The sequence below is a fragment of the Suncus etruscus genome, chromosome X (assembly GCF_024139225.1).
Source record: "Suncus etruscus isolate mSunEtr1 chromosome X, mSunEtr1.pri.cur, whole genome shotgun sequence".
Lineage (NCBI taxonomy): Eukaryota > Metazoa > Chordata > Mammalia > Eulipotyphla > Soricidae > Suncus > Suncus etruscus.
In genome coordinates, this window is record NC_064868.1 from 113,991,444 (window position 1) to 114,009,790 (window position 18,347).

Genomic DNA, 18,347 nt, shown 5'->3' on the forward strand with positions numbered 1-18,347 from the left:
TAAAATATTTAAACTATTGTTAATAATTATAAAATGTAAATTTAAAGTTTTAACCATACCCACAAGTACAGTCACCATGTTTGCACCAGGCCAGCTCCATAGATTTACTCTTTCCTGAGCACATAGCCAGGAGTAACCCCTGAACGTCATCGGGTGTGGCCCAAAAACCAAAAAAAAAAAATTTGCTCTCACTTATCTGTAAGCAAATGTATTATATTTAACTATGTCAATTATGCAATGCATTTTTATTAAATAAAATTTTAAAAACAATAAAAATGTAAATTTAAACAACAATAAAATACTTCTACACCTATGATGTTTTCAGATATGTTCTTGATAAAGTATCAACTGTTGTTTATGAATCATTTTGTGGGATATCTAATTTATATAGTTGCATATTTGTTAATTATATTTTTAATTATTGAATTATTGGACTTCTGTTTTTGATTTTGGTTCACATTCAGTGATTCTCAGGATTTATTTCTGGTTCTGTGCACAGAGATCATTTCTGGTGATACTTGAAAGACTATTTGTGAATCAGCATACTGAAATTGGATTTGAAACATTCAGTGCAAGCATTTACCTTCTGAAGTAAAAGTACCTGAAGTGTAGTACTTCTATATTCTAACTGAGTGTTTATCACATCCGTGCATGATATATTTTTCAGCCTACCATTACTATTTATTTCTGAAAATGACATTTTATAAGCAATAAATTTGTTGAAGCTTACTCATATATTTTATGACTAGTCACTTTGCTAAACAAGGGAACTAATATATTTATAACATTTTCTTCTAGTTACTTTATAATTTATTTATATTTACATTTCTAAACTATTCCAAAATTTCATGTTGCATTGGAAATTTTTAATTTTCCACATAAACTACTCTATCAGTTCCATATATATTTATGTAGCATTTATGTAATCTATATTTATACTAATATCACTGATTTTGTGATTATTCTTTTTACTTTATTTAAAGAACATTTATTACATAGTTGACATAGTTTACCATAATGCATTTGTTTACAGGTAAGTGAAAACAAAATTGTTTAAAAATGATGGAAAGAGAAAAACAAAAAGAAGAAATAAAAAGTACAGTGACAAACAAATTTGTAAAATGACTGCATCTCCAATTATGTCATTAAGTCATTGGCAGAAGGTTTAGTAAGCTTTTGCTGCTAGCTGATTATTTTGTTATTTCATTTGCTTCTGAACATTAAATGACTTCAACTACACATTGGCATAAAAATTAATGTGTTCCTATAGGGATGACAGTATTAGACAAATGATTTTCTCCCCTTGGCCATGAATGTGAACCCGTGATCCAGAAATTCAAAAATAATATCACTGATATTGTTGCTTTTGTGGGGCATGATTTCTGTTGCCAGGTTTCCTGGAAGTATGAGAAGTTAAGGGAGTGCTCTCACTCAATAAAAGCCCTAGTGATATCAGTCTAAGTACCAGCATTCTTGGAGTTTGGTCTGATTGGTGTCTCTATAAAGAGTCATAGAAGAGAGAACTTGGTTAAGTGGCAATTATCTGTGGCTTCAGCAGGGAAGTGGCTTGGTCCACTCTCTCCACTTGAGATTGCCAACTTTCAACTGCATGTCCTGTGTATCCATAATTTTTCTTGGTTGGGTTTATATATCTTTTGAAAACAAAGTCAGTCTAGGCCTTAGGGGAATAGCGTGGTAGCATGGTGCAGAAACAGCAACTGCATTTTCTATTGCCATATTTTTAGAAAGTCTGATAATTCAAATTCTGTCTAATGCAATCTAATTTTAAGAGAGCTTAATACATTCTATTTTTTAAAATTTTCATCTACATTTTAAAATCAGTTTGTCAATTCTTAAAGCTTGCTGATATTATGATGGACATTTCATTTTACATCCACAGATTGATTTGTGAAGAATGACAGCCTAAAAGTATTAAATCTCCATTCCAGAAGAATGATTTATCACTTGATTTATGTCAGTTTTCTATAATTTTCTGAAGCAGTGTTTACTACTTTATATTGGTCTAGGGTGCTTTTTCATTTTATTTAGTACTAAATGTGTCATGCTTTAGAGTACATTAAAACAATATTATTTTATATTTCTTTTTCAATGTTTTAGTAGTTATAATATTTCTCTTGATGCTTATAATTTGTGCTTCTGCTATTACAAATCACATTCACAATGGTCTCATAATTAGTAATTGCATAGTAAAATTTCAGTTTTTAAATCTCTAAAGATGCACTTGTTAGCTTATCATGACCACATGATTCAATATAAGTATGATAAAAAGTTGAAGGCCCATTATGCTATATGATGCAGCCTATAACTTCTTTAAGAGTAAATTTATATAGCCCTAATAATAATTTCTTTATAGCAGATTTATATAAACATATATTGGCAACTTGCACTGGTTATTTTATTACATCTGAAAGCACATATACACAGACAAATTCTCTTATATTTCTGAAATGTTTGGTTAAAGATATCTATGCATATTAAATAATAAAAATACTATTAAGGCACTAAAACAAACCTAATTCAATATCTGGCATGCATGTGATTCCCCAAAGACTGCCACTGAACAAGCTGAGTGTGGCCCAAACAACACAAATTTACTGTAAGTTATAATAAATGATAAATTAAACAATTTGTAATATTACTACCATGTTTGGAGGGAACTTCTGATTTCCCTATATATCACTGGACTATTTCTAATGAAAAAAAAAACTTTTGTATTATTTTTTTGCTTTTATTTTATTTTTCCATCCAAAGCAACTGAGACCTATTCGCTCCTAGGCCCCATCCACTTTGTCTTTTTCTTTTTTCAATTTACAGAAAGACATAAATATGAGGTAAAACAATGTATTTTATGTTTCAAGATTCTATGAAAAAGACATTTCCTTAATTGTTATAACTCTTAGTGTTTATTTCCATATGTTTAGGTTGCTTCCCCCTTCCTTATTTTGGAACCTATATATATTTTATAACATATATTCTTTGTGAATAGTCTACTTTAATTTTACAATGTTGTTTTAAACCATTTTATTTTACACATCTTTAGTGCCTCTTAATACCCTTCAGTTTGAAAGCATATGTTTATGTTCAAGTCAAATGATTTGAATTATTTACTTAGAATTCTTCCAATTTTACTAACATTATGTGACACAGCTATGAGATAATGGACCTTCTAATATGAAGTTAACTGTTTCCCATCTTTAATCACGTAGCTCATATCTCCAAATATTTTCTTTTTATTCAGGAAAGTTAACTTAAATTTGTCTTCCATAACACCGTTTATACTTTTCACCATATAATTAAATTTTAATTATTCCTTATTATTCCCAAATCTTTCTCATCACACATTCTCAAATATATTTTGGAAATTTTATAGCATTTATTGAAGTGTCATGTTCTCTAGGAGATTAGTTAAGGTTTGAGTCCCATTGAGCTCCCAGACAGGAAAGTAAGTTCCCATTCCCCTGTCCGATTAGGTCAGGGGGAACAGTTCAAGTTGTAGACATCCCCAGAAAATAATTCACACAGTGAAGAGGTACAAGAATGGGTTCAGGAAATGCAGTGCTCAAGCAAGAAATTCAAACCACAAAAGTTTCTGCTCCTCAGATGGAGTGCAGGTCAGTGGAAGAAGACTGAAGAATGAGCCCCAGCCTTCCTCAGACCCTTGCTTTTATTGACAAGAATCAGGTACCACCCTAGGGTGGGAGCAGAATACCAGGTAATGAATCATCCAATATACTATCACCAGCTCACACCGTAGGGTGGAATACAATTATTGATTAGCATAGGATCAGTAACAAAACATTTATCATAAAATTCTAAGCATTTTTATATAAGCTTATGTATTTTTCTAGAGTTAATAGTTTCTTATGTTTGGCCCTGTTCTGTGTCACTAAATTTTTTAAGCATCAAGTAATCTTTGTTTCTTAATATTTAGGAATAAAGGAACAAGCCTTACTATTTAAGCAACATTTTTAATTTAATAAATCACAAATAGGTTTATTTTACATTCTTTAAAGTCCTATTACTCCCCAACAGTTTTCTTTAATGAAAAAGAATTAAATGTTTACAGATTATGTATTTTGCCATGATTCATTTTAGTGTATGAATACATATGAATCTGGAGCACAGAATACACAAGCATGTTGATAGATTTACAGATGTTAAACCATCCTTGCTTTCCTGGGATGAAACCTACTTGATCATAGTGAATGATCTTCTTGATGAGGCATTGGGTTCGATTTGCCAGGATTTTGTTGAGGATCTTTGCATTGATGTTCATCGGGGATATTGGTCTGTAATTTTCTTTTTGGCAGTATCTGTCTGGTTTTTGTATCAAGGTGATGTTGACTTCATAATAACTATTGGAAGTGTTCCTGTTTTTTCAAATTCATGAAAGAGCCTGGCAAGAATTGGTAGTTGTTCCTCTGGGAAGGTTTGAAAGAATTCATTAGTGAATCCATCTGGGCCTAATCTTTGGTTTATGGACAGACATTTGATTACCATTTTAATTTCCTCAATAGTGATGGAGCTGTTTAGATATGCTACAGCCATCTTAATCAACCAAGGAAGATTATAAGAGTCTAAGAATTAATCCATTTCTTCTAGGTTTTCATGTTTTGTGGCATAGAGTTTCTCAAAGTAGTCTCTGATTATCCTCAGAATCTTTGCAACATCTGCAGTGATCTCCTTTTTATTACTAGTACGGGTTTTTGAGTTTCTCTCTCTCTTTGTGAGTTTTGCCAATGGTTTATCAATCTTGTTTATTTTTTCAAAGAACCAATGTCTGCTTTCATTGAACTTTCGGATTGTTTTTTTGGGTTTCCACTTCATTGATCTTCTCTAAGCTTTGTTATTTCCTTCTCTCTCCCTATATTTGGTTCCTTTTGTTGAGGATCTTCTAATTTTATAAGCTGTGTCATTAAGCTATTCAGGTATGCCCCTTATTCCTTCCTGATGTGTGCTTGCAAAGCTATAAATTTTATTCTCAGTACCGCTTTTGCTGTGCCACATAGATTCTGATATTTTGTTTCCTCAATGTCATTACTTTCTAGGAAAGTTTTGATTTTCTCTTTGATTTCATTTTGAACCCACTGGTTGTTCAGTAGTGCGTTGTTTAATTTCCAGGTGTTAAAGTTTTTCTTCTGGGGCCGGGCGGTGGCGCTGGAGGTAAGGTGCCTGCCTTGCCTGCGCTGGCCTAGGACGGACCGCGGTTCGATCCCCCGGCATCCCATATGGTCCCCCAAGCCAGGAGCGACTTCTGAGTGCATAGCCAGGAGTAACCCCTGAGCGTCACCGGGTGTGGCCCAAAAAACCAAAAAAAAAAAAAAAAAAAAAAAAAGTTTTTCTTCTGTATCCCTTTTGCAGTTCACATATAATTTCAGAACCTTGTGGTCAGTGAAGATAGCCTGAAATATTTTTATCCTCTTGATATTATGGAGGTATGCTTTATGTGGCAACATGTGGTCTATCTTGGAGAATGACCCATGTAAATTGGAGAGTAAATGTGTATCCAGGTTTCTGGGAATAAAGTGTTCTATGTATATCTACTAGGCCTCTTTCTTCCATTTCTCTTTTTCAGGGCTAGTATATTTTTGTTGGGTTTCAGTCTGTTTGACCTATCAAGTGTTGACAGGTTTGTATTGAGGTTTCCCACAATAGTTGTGCTATTATTGATAGCCTCTTTCCAATTTGTCAATAATTGTATTAGATATTTTGCTGTTCTCTCATTGGGTGCATATATGTTTAGTAGTGTGAATTCTTTCTGTTGTACATATCCCTTGACTAGTATGAAGTGTCCATCTTTGTCCCTTACAACCTTTCTGAGTCTAAACGTTGTGTAGTCTGATATTAATATGGCCACTCCAGCTTTTAAGGGTGTTGTTTGCTTGGATGATTTTTCTCCAGCCTTTGATTTTGAGTCTATATTTGTTTTGACTAATCATGTGTCATCTGATATTAATATGGCCACTCCAGCTTTTTAAGGGTATTGTTTGCTTGGATGATTTTTCTCCAGCCTTTGATTTTGAGTCTATATTTGTTTTGACTCTCAGGTATGTTTCTTGTAAGCAGCAGAAGATTGGATTCATTTTTTGATCCATTTTGCCATTCTTTGTCTCTTTTTTTTAATTTTATATAAGATTTTTATTTTTTTTAATTTTTAATTTTTAATTATGAGAACAAAGAAAGAGGACAAGGTAAATTTACAGTGGAAGGACAATCACCCATAACATAATTCTCAGAAAAAGTCCCCTTGCTGATATCTTAACTTTGAACTTTCATCCAAAGAACATTAAGATAAATAAAACAGAATCAATGTACAATTATTTTGCCCCTGAAGTCCCCAGATTGTAACACATTATAATATTTCTTAACAGCACACAAGGCAATCTAAAGCCATGAAACTTACATAACTCCTTAAACTTTAGAGGCATAGTATTTTTTACATTTCCATGTACATGCATATCAGCTTAAGTTAACCTCAAATTTTAAGTGGTTTTTTTTTAAGGATTAGAGTCAAAGGAACACATTAAAATGGTGTTAGAGTGGCAATTGTTGTTTGCATAGGCCCACCAAAATATGAGGGACATGGAAAGGAATAACCTTGGCCTAAATACAAAGAGACCTGACCCCTGAAGTTTCCTGGCATAAGACCAACTCTAGGCTCCAGGCAAGCTACATCGTCCAATCCAAGACATTATCTGTAGTGCCAACACACTTTTATTCTTTACACAGTCTCTGTGGTTGGTATCATGTTTCTGTATTAAATATCCTGGAATCTGCATATCCGACATTGAAGTCAGGATGTGGAGCGTCCTCTTGTTTCACCTCACCATTAAAGGGCAATGCAGAGAGCCCTGTCCTATAAGCAGGTCGTTGTTGTTGTTAAGTCTTCTCAGTGCTAAGGAAAGTCTCTCTTGAGCAGGTCGATGTCTGAGCAGTGGTAGGGTCTTCCGTAGTAGAGAATTGCTTCCAGGTGATGTTATAGACAAACCTGGATGTTTCGTGGATGGCTTCCCTGGTTCAGGGGTGAATGGAAAATGCCCTTTCTTCTGAGGCCTGTGCCAGGTCGTTATGTCAATGTTCAGGGTGCAAGGTCCCTTTGCACTACAAGATTTGTGTGTTCCAATCTCTATTAGAGAGGATCTTATTTGTATGTATAGTATTTTACCATTTTAATGTGCCTATGAAAAAAAGGAGCAATGCCACGTGGCGTTATTGGTGCATATGGGGGCCATATGAACAAGTCCAACAATCCCCATGACATGGTTCAATCATAGCACTACAAGATTTGTGTGTTCCAATCTCTATTAGAGAGGATCTTATTTGTATGTATAGTATTTTACCATTTTAATGTGCCTATGAAAAAAAGGAGCAATGCCACGTGGCGTTATTGGTGCATATGGGGGCCATATGAACAAGTCCAACAATCCCCATGACATGGTTCAATCATAAGCATTAAACGGGGGGACTCTTTCAACAAAATTAATTGTTGAACAGCTCATAAAGAGAAGATAAAAAGTGGTTAGAATCATCATTGTATAAGAGAATATTTAGTAAGACTTATAGCTGTCAGAGAAAAAAACACAAAATATTCTAAAGAAATACGTGTCCATTTTATGTCTTTTGAAACACTTTGGGGTTGTGACACAAAATGCACGACTTTTGTCTGTGATTAGGATTGTGCAGCACTAAAGTTAAAAAGAGTAATGTGGGTTAGTGATGTTTGGAGGGGGTGAGAGAGTTAAGGAGTAAAAATGAGCTTTGTAGGCATGTGGGAAAGGGAAGAATACAAAATGGACATTCTGGATACGCAAAACAAACATATAGATAAGGGATACTCTTAATACATGCAGTGTGTGCAGGGCGCTAGCTCCCGCAGCTTTTCCATAAGTGGACTAGTCAGAAATTGCCAGTGACAAACAGCGCAACCGAGCAAATTTCAGCACACCCCATTTCTGGCCTTTTGGGCTGGAGCCCCAGAAGGCCTGGAGGCCAGGGGCAGAAGAGGGGAAGGCTGGGTGCCTATCAAGGCTCCCAGCGCACCAAGTTAGGGAGAAGGCCTTCCACATGGGGTCTCCCCAAACCCCATGCGGCTAGAGCTTGCCTCCAGCTCAAGAGAGGATGGATAGAGAGCGGGAAGCCAGGATCTATCCGCCCTACACCTTGTGCCCTTCCCACCCTAGAGCTGGGGTAAGGGCAGGGAAAGCTTGGGACCCCATCCAGGAGGGACCCCCAGACATCCATCTTGTCTGACAGCCTGAGCTGCCACCCAAGAAGGCCTGGAGGCTGGGGGCAGAAGAGGGGAAGGCTGGGGGCCTATCAAGGCTCCCAGCACACCACATGGGGTCTCCCCAAACCCCATGCGGCTAGAGCTAGCCTCCAGCTCAAGAGAGGATGGATAGAGAGCTGGAAGCCAGGATCTGCCCACCCTACACCCTGTGCCCTTCCCACCCTAGAGCTGGGGGAAGGGAGGGGAAAGCTTGGGACTCCATCCAGGAGGGACCCCCTGACACCCACCTTGTCTGGCCACCTGGCCTGTCACCCCAGAAGGCCTGTCTCTTAACTGGAGCAGTTAGTCCAATAATGTTTAGGGAGATTATTGTCATGGGATTTAATGTCATCTTTGTGTATAAGTTTGGTGTGTATGTTAGTCTGTCTTGTCTTAAAGTAGACCTTCCAGATTTTCTTTTAAGGATGGTTTTGCTCCCTCTCCAGTTTGAAAAGTGAAAAGGAGGGGTTTCCCTCCGCTGCCCGCCCCCCAGCGCCCCAGTTGCCAGGGCAGGCCACAAAGGCCCGACTGGCGTGGGGTGTCCCAGTCTCCTGGACCGTGTTCAGTCCAGGAGATCTGTGGCCCGCTGTCCGACCAGCAACCCTAACATACCAGCAAAAAAGAGGGACGGCTTTCCTGGCATGTGTGCTCTGCTGGGTCCAACTGCGAGCTCCCTCTCCAGTTTGAAAAGTCCAGTACAGCATTTTCTACAATAATCAGTATATGAGAACAACCATGTGCCTAAACATACACAAATAGAAAAAATTGTAATGATAAAAAATGGTTTACAGGGGCCAGAGCAGTGGTGCAGCGGTAGGGCATTTGCCTTGCATGCTGCTGACCTAAGGCGGACCATGGTTTGATTCCCTAGGTTCCCATATGGTCCCCCAAGCCAGGAGTGATTTCTGAGTGCAAATCCAGGAGTAACTTCTGAGTGTCATTGAGTGTGGCCCAAAAAAACAAAAAACAAAAAACAAACAAACAAAAAAAGATGGTTTACAACATTGGTGTAAGAAAAAAATTAAATCTGTATTTTGCTGCAACTTGGATAAAAGGGGGACAGTATGTTAATCAAAATAAGTCAGAGTGAGAATGACAAATAACATATTATCTCATTCATCTGTGTCAATAGATGATTAAATGGAAAAGATATCACCAAATGCTGACAAAACTTGGATTTTGATTATGATGTGGTGGTTTATAAGCACTAGGAGTAAAAGACTTAGTGAGGAAATAGTAATTCTACTGGTAATACCACAGGAACTGTCATGAATGATCTTGGACCCTTAAGTAGTGCATCAATTTTGTACTTAAAAACCATAAATGTTAATAAATTATAACCATGCTACTTAAAGTAAAATTAAGGTGAATTTTTTATTTTTTAAATATTTGTTATAGTTGTGTACTTTTAGATAAATTTAGAGAGATGGGGATGGTTGTTTCAGCCATACAATGTTAAAATAATTTAAGGAAATAGCTCCTGGTTTGGGGGACCATATGGAAAGCCGGGGGATTGAACCACGGTTCATCCTAGGCTAGTATGTGCAAGGCAGACACCTTACTGCTTGCGCCACTACTTCAGCCCCAATTTAAGGTAGTTTTTAAAAAAAACACAATTCACGGGCCTGGAGAGATAGCACAGTGGCATTTGCCTTGCAAGCAGCCGATCCAGGACCAAAGGTAGTTGGTTTGAATCCCGGTGTCCCATATGGTCCCCCATGCCTGCTAGGAGCTATTTCTGAGCAGACAGCCAGGAGTAACCCCTGAGCACCAGTGGGTGTGGCCCAAAAAAACAAAACAAACAAACAAAAAAACAAAAAAAACACAATTCACAATAAAAATGACAATATATTATATTAAAATATATGATATCATATAAATTCTGTAAAAGAGGCTACCATGGAGGATCTTGGTCACTTTTGTCATGGTGTAGTTTAGCAATTCTGTATGTCAAATTCATGACTATTAGCTGTATCATAAAAATATTACCAAAGAAAATTATAGTAAAATTATTTTTAATATACTCTCAATTAGCGAAGTTCAAAGATAGTCTACAAAATTATGAGCTACATTTATTTAGTTGAATATTGGACAATGGAATATATTGTCCTATAATTAAATATTATGTACCATTGTATTAAAATTTGTATCCTTTGTAGAGTATCTCTCCATGCCTTCCAATTCCCAGAAAGAAAACCACCAAAATCTTTCTCAACTATTGGCGTAAATTCAATTTACTTTTATATCATATACGATTATATTTTATACTATTTTCTCTGTTTTATTTATTAGTACAATGTCTTCCAGGTTCCAAAATCCAGAACTTTCTTCTTTTCAAACTTTTGAAAAATGTTCCACATATTTATATAATTTCCCCTTGTCTATACATTTCTAAGTGGTCATTTATATTGTTTTCCTTTCTATTTTGTTATGCTACAATTACTGTGTAAATGATGAAATTTCTTTGATGATGTGATGTATTTTGCATAGATTTCCAAAAATGGAATAGCTGGGTTATATGGTCATTTTGTTTTTAGTTGTGGACCAGAGCTCATAGTGTATTCCATAATTGCATTTCAATTTGTATTCAAATCAACAGTAAAAGCATTTTCTGTTTTCCATATCCATACAAGCATTTGTTATCAGTTGTCTTTTTAATAATAGATATCCTAATATGTGTGAAGTGATAACCCACTAGAGTTATGACATGCATTTTCTAGTGATTAGTGATTCTTATTTTCCATGATTAATGGTCATTTGGATTCTTTGAAAATAAATTCTCTTCAGGTATCATTTTTAAACTGGGTTATTATTTTGTTGCTGTATTTTTGCTATTTAGTTGTAAAGGTACCTTAGATAACTTTTGACTATTAACCTTTTCCTTTTTATCTCTTGGATATATAATATATAAATATTTCCACTCATTTCATTGTCTTCATTGTGTTGATTACTGATTTTGGTGGCAAAAACTTTTAAATTTTTTGCAATACTATTTATTTATCTTTTTTTTTTTTTTTTGGTTTTTGGGCCACACCCGTTTGATGCTCAGGGGTTACTCCTGGCTATGTGCTCAGAAATCGCCCCTGGCTTGGGGGGACCATATGGGACGCCGGGGGATCGAACCACGGTCCTTCCTTGGCTAGCGCTTGCAAGGCAGACACCTTACCTCCAGCGCCACCTACCCGGCCCCTTATTTATCTTTTCTTTTGATGCCTCTGTCTTGGGTACTGAAACAAAACATTTTATTTGACCAACATGATGCTTTTCCTTCATATTATATATATCCTAAAACTTTTACACTTTCATATCTTACCCTTAAGTCTTACACCCATTTTGTTTTATTCATTTTGTAAACAACGTAAGATAAAGTTTCAATGCCAATGTTTTTCATACTTATGTAAGCCAGAGAGTATTCTACTATTTCTAGGAGCTATTCCAAGCAATGATAAGGAGGCCTGGTGGTTTAATTCAAGGCCCTAAAAATACACTTGCTCAGATCCTAAGGCTCTGCAGCTTAATCAAGTCAACCTAGCAGAATTCAAGGGGCAGGTATTTCTGTTCGGGGACATATTTGGTTGCACACAGTGGTACTTCAGGGTTAAGTTTTTTGGAGAATATAATATAGGTGTATCACATAGGTATGAGCCTATGTACTTTAATCACTGAAAAATATTTATTTGTTGGCATGGGCGTTAGTATATATTCAGCAATGCTCTGGGTTTACTTCTGGCTTCAGGCTCTTTGAGCTCTCTCAAATATTCCATTCTACTCTTTTTAAGACAACAGTGCATTTAATGCTGAAGACAAGCTTATAAATTAAATACTGCTAATGTCATCATTTTATATGTATGTAAATGAAGGCACACAGAGGTGAAATATCTTCAATTTACAAGAAAGAACTGACATTTAGTAAATAAATATTAGTAAAGGAATTTGAGAATCTATGAAGTCGGATGTAATTACTTGATTTCATTTATTCTGGATCTTACTACTAAAAAAATAGATACGAAGTACAAATAAATGAGAATAAATTTCATGAACAGCTAATCCTCATAACAATACCAAATGTGCTTAAAATGTAACTGTAGTAAAAGTTACAACGTTTTAATAAGAAAATGTTTCAAAAGAAAATACCAGTGCTGCACCTTATTGCTTAAGGTGCATTAAACATAGCATTTAATATGATTTAAACACGCATTTTTAGTGTGTCACACCGAGTTACATGAATTCAGTAAGTTATATAGTGGGAATAGTTGCAATCACATATAATCATAAATGTAAATATTGTTATTATCTTTTGAAAATAATATTTTTTCACATTTCTATGCCATAGATGAATGCACTTTGGGACCCTTATTTAGTTTTCTAGGACTGTTGTACACATTTTAAAATGGAAGTACATTTATATATAAATATTGATGAGATCACAATGTTAATTATAGAATATAATTCATAGGATCAACATGTCTTTAATTCATTTAGTTCAATAATCCAATCAGAATTATTTGTTTAATAGTTTCAACACAGCAAACACTATAGAAATATGGTAGTAATGAGGCACATTATTTATTTATGATTTGGGGCCACACCGGCAGTTTTTAGGGTTACTCCTGGCTCTACACTCAGAAATCACTCGTTGCAGGCACAGGGAACCAGATGGGAAGGCAGGGATCAAACCTGGATCAGTGAAGACCAAAGCAAATGCCTTCCCTAATGGGCTATCGCTCCAGCACTCACATGATATCACTTTAACTCAAACAGTTTAAATCTTAATGCATTTATAAAGGCAATAAACCCAACAAAACAGAAAAGGGGGAGGAGCACAGCAATAGCATAGTTTGTAGAATGCTTGTCATGCATGTAGCTGACTCAGGTTTAGTCTTTGGAATCTCACATGATCCCTGCACACAAAGCCATGAGAAAGCCCTGAGAACAGTTGGAAGTTCACCACATTCAAAACAAAAAACAAACACATAAAAACAGGACAAGTGCTATTAAGTCCTATAATTAACGACATGTTCAATTGATGAAGAGAACTTGGGACAGCCAAAGGACTAATAAATAATGGCATTTAATGTAGGTTATGCAATCTATGCAGAGAAAGTTTTTGATAAGATCCAACATCCATTCAGGATAAGAACAAAATAGGAATGGAAGGAAATTTCTTCAAAATAGTAATTACCATCTATTACAAACCCACATTTCTTCTTTTTCTTTATTTAGTTTTGGTTTTAGGCCCACACCAGTGATGCTCAGGGGTTACTCCTTGATATGCCCTCAGAAATCGCTCCTGCCTTGGGGGACCATATGGGACACTGAGGATCAAACAGCAGTCTGTCCTAGGTCAGTCACTTGCAAGGCAAATACCCTACTGCTGCTCCACTGCTCTGCCCTCCCAGTATCATTCTTAATGGTGAAAAGTTGAAACCATTTCTCTGAGATTAGGCATAAGGCATAAATATCTGCTATATCCATTTTTATTCAATATGGTTTTAGAAGTCCTGACTGCATCAGTCAGGAAAAATAATCAAAGATATCTATATTGCAAGAAAAGTCAAATTTCATTATTTGAAGATGATACAATAGTATCTAATATACATAGAAAACCTTAAAGAGCCCACAAAATTGCTCCTAGAAATAATAAATACAGCAAAGTAGGTGGCTTCAGTATCAATATATAAGAAATTTGTTATATATATATATATTTTTTCATTTTAGTGCTTACTGCATTTAACAACAGACAAAGCATTGAAACCTTCCTATTCATCAGTGGTTTGGACACACTCAAATATGTTGTATGCTTATATATGAAAATTAATCAGAAGAGAAAGAGATCAAGATGTCTATTCCATTTAAAATCTTATCCAAAAACATTAAGTATCCAATCAAGTTGACAAAAGACATGTGAGATCTGTACCACAGTATCTTTAATCACTTTAGAAAGAGAATATCATAGGAAATGGAAACATGTTGCATGCTCATGGATTGGATGAATCAATATTGTTAAAATAAATATTCTCCCAAAGCTATTATATAGATTAATGCGATTCCAATCCAAATTCAGACTACCTTATTTGAAAACCTAGAAAAGTTTATAATAATCAGAAGAGACAACAGTAGCCAAAGTTATATTGAAAACTAAGAAATGCGGAGGTATGTCATTACCTAATTTGGACTGCATTATAAAACTCTTGTGATTAAAACATGCCTGATACTGGAATAAAAACACACTCTCTGATCAATGGGTCAGAATCAAATATCTAATGGCAAAATTCTATATATATATATATATATATATATATTGACAGTTTTTGATCAATGAGAAGAACACATGAAATAATGATAGCCTCTTTAACAAATTGTCATGGAAAGGTAGATAACTACATAGAAATCATTAAAATTTGATTTATTTCTCAGGCCTCACACTAAATGAATTCAACGTGAATCAGAGACCAAGGAATCAGAACAGAAGCTATAAAGTTCGGTTTGGAAAACAGGCAGGATGTTTCAAGATTTTACCTCAAGTGCATCTTCAGTAATTTTATACCACAATCAAAAGCAACATAATTTAAAATATAAACACAATATATCAAATTAAATCAAAATTAAATAATTTCTGGGTAGCAAAAGTAACATGAATTAATTTAAAAGACAGCCAACTTAATGGGGAAATATTCACATTCAGCACTTTATAAAGGGTTTAATATTCAGGACATATAAAGTATTAACAAAGATAAAAAAAATAAGCAAAAAATCCTATTAAAACTTGGGAGAGGAAATGCTCAGGCCTTTCTCAGGAGAAAGCAAGCAGGTCATCAATAGGCATATGAGAATGATCAGCAACATTTATCATTAGGGAAATCCAAAAAAGTCAACAATGAAATATCACACAGCAATGAGAATGGCACATATTAAAAATAGTAAAAACTATGCTGGGGAGAATGCGGTCAAAAAGGAACTCTCATCTACTGCTGATGGGAATGTCTGATTCAACTCCTGTGAGGAACAGTTTGGAGAGTCCTCAATAAACTTAGAATTGATCTCCCATATGACCCAGAATATCCACTTTTTGGTTTCTATCTCCAAGTTTTAAAAACATTCATTTAAAAGAATATATAAAGGTACAAGTCTTTTATATATACAAATGATAGAGAAAATAAAGACACCTTTAAAAAACAAGCCAGCTCACAATTATGCCTCAGAAAATGCCTTGCAGAAAACAATGAAAGAGGTGAAAGAACTATACAAAGAAAACTACAAAACACTGCTTCAAGAAATAAAAGAGGACAGAAGGTAATGGAGACATAGAGCCTGTTCATGATTGGAGAATTAACATAATTAAAATGGCAATTATTCCAAAAACATTCTACAAACTCAATGCAATCCCTATAAGAATATCCATCTGATAAGGGTTTTAAATCTAAGATATATACTTATTGATAGAACTTAGTAAAAAAAATCTAACCCTATCTAAAAAGGTGGGGGTGGCAAACAGGTATTTCTTCAATGATAAATATAGATGGCCAAAAGGTACATTAAATAATGCTCCATATCACTAATCATCAGAGATGCAAATAAAAACTACAGTAAGATATCATCTCACTTCCACAGAGACTGGCACACACCACAAAGAACAAGAAAAACAAGTGCTGGAGCAGATTCAGGGAGAAAAGGACTCTCATTCACTGCTAGTGGCATTTCTACTGATCCAGTCAATTTGGAAAACAATATGGATATTCCTCAAAAAGCTAGAAATTGAGTTCTCATATGACCCACCAATACTGCAGAAAAGCTCTCTGCATTCCTATATTCATTGCAGCACTGTTTACAATAGCCAGAATCTGAAATAATCCAAGTGACCGGAATGGATGAGTGGCTAAAGAAAATGTGGTACATCTAAATAATGGAATACTATGCGTCTGTAAGAAAAAAAATAAAGTCAGGAAATTTGGTTAGATATGGATGGACTTGGAGATAATTATGCAAAGTGAAATTATTCAGAGGGAGAGGTAAATACATAGAATAATTTCACTCATTTCTGGGGTATAAGAAAAATAAAATATAGTATGGTAATAATATCTAGAGAAGAGGAATCCAGGGTAGGAAGCTTGCCATAAAGAGCAGTGAATGCACTTAGATTAGAGAAGGGTCCACTATGACAATGATAGCTGGAAATGATCACTCTGGACAAGAACTGGGTGTTTAAAGTAGATAAAATGATATGCACTATACACCTTCATTAACATTAGTGCAAAACACAGTGCCTAAAGGAAAGAGAAAGAGGGAGAAAGTAAGAGAGGGGGGAAGTAAAATGTGGGTTTGGTCAGTTGGAGGGAAACTGGGGACATTGAAGGTGTTAAAATTCCCCTGGTGAAAGGTGGTATACATTCTATGACAAACTTAATATTGAACAAGTCTGTAATCACAATGCTTAAATAAAGTAATTATAAAAATGAACATATCAGGGCCGGGCGGTGGCGCTAAAGGTAAGGTGCCTGCCTTGCCTGCGCTAGCCTTGGATGGACTTCGGTTCGATCCCCCGGTGTCCCATATGGTCCCCCAAGCCAGGAGCAACTTCTGAGCACATAGCCAGGAGTAACCCCTGAGCGTTACCGGGTGTGGCCCAAAAACCAAAAAAAAAAAAAATGAACATATCAAATCACTATATATTGCTATAATGAGTATTATAGTTAAGTATATTAGTCACCCTAGTTGTCCAAAAACAGATATATGGATTATGAAGATGTGGTACATAACCACAATGGAATATTGTGCAGCATGGAGCGATGAAATCATGCAATTTGATGCAATCAGTTTTTAACTGGATGCTACCATGTTGAATGAAGTAAGTGAGAAGAAGAAATACAAAAACAGAATGATCTCACTAACCTGTGGTATATATAATAATTGTATTAAGAAATATAATGTAGGGGCCGGAGAGATAGCATGGAGGTAGGGTGTTTGCCTTGCATGCAGAAGGTTGGTGGTTCGAATCCCAGCATACCCCAAGCCTGCCAGGAGTGATTTCTGAGTGTAAAGCCAGGAGTAACCCCTGAGTGCTGTCGAGTGTGACCCAAAAACCAGATAGATAGATAGATAGATAGATAGATAGATAGATAGATAGATAGATAGATAGATAGATAGATAGATAGATAGATAATGTAGTACAACTATTGCTATTGGATGACCATTTCATACTAGAACTTTGAATCCAGGGAGGAAAAGGACAAAGAAAAAGAGAAATCAAGATGGAAAGAAAGATGAGAATTGGAAGTAATGGGGGAAGAGTAAGTCTGGGCTTCTGTTATTTTGGGAATGTGGAAGAGTGCTATAGCTCTTTATCCAAAGCACAGACTCAACGACACTCAAAATATGAGTTTGAAGCTGCAACCACTGACAATGTATGTGTTTTTTAAGGTGGCAGGTGAAGGAAAGAGAAGGTTGATCTTTGTTGATACTTTATATCTGGATATCAAGTCCTTCTCTGAAGTGTTAAATGTGAATATTTTCCCATTTAATTAGCTGTCTTTTAATTTTAGCCCAGGTTTAATATTCAGCATCACACTGTCCCCATAACTTTTGGGATGTGACTTGCAAAGAACAAAAAATTTCACTGGAAAATTTCAGGCCATCTAAAATTTTCTCTGCTTTACTCTATAGTTCTCTTTAGTTTTGCATTTTGCATTTAGGTCTTTGACCAACTTTCTATGTTTCTTTTTATTTTATTTTTCATGTGGGTATTTAGTTGTTCAAGAATGATTTATTTTATTTCAATTTTATTTATTTTAGTCCTTTATTTGTTATCTCTGTATATCCTAAATGTTTTTGTCTTTTATATCTGTCTTTATTTACAATTAATTTCAGTAAAAATAGTACTTTGCAGTTCAATCCATTATGTTGTAAAGAACTGAATTTTATGTTTTTTTTGGGACACACCCATGATGGCCAGGGGTTATCCATGGCTTTGCACTCAGGAATTACTTCTGGCAGGGATCTAGAGACTATACAGAAATCAGGGGAAAGAATCCAAGTAGGACACATACAAACACCCTCCCTGCTA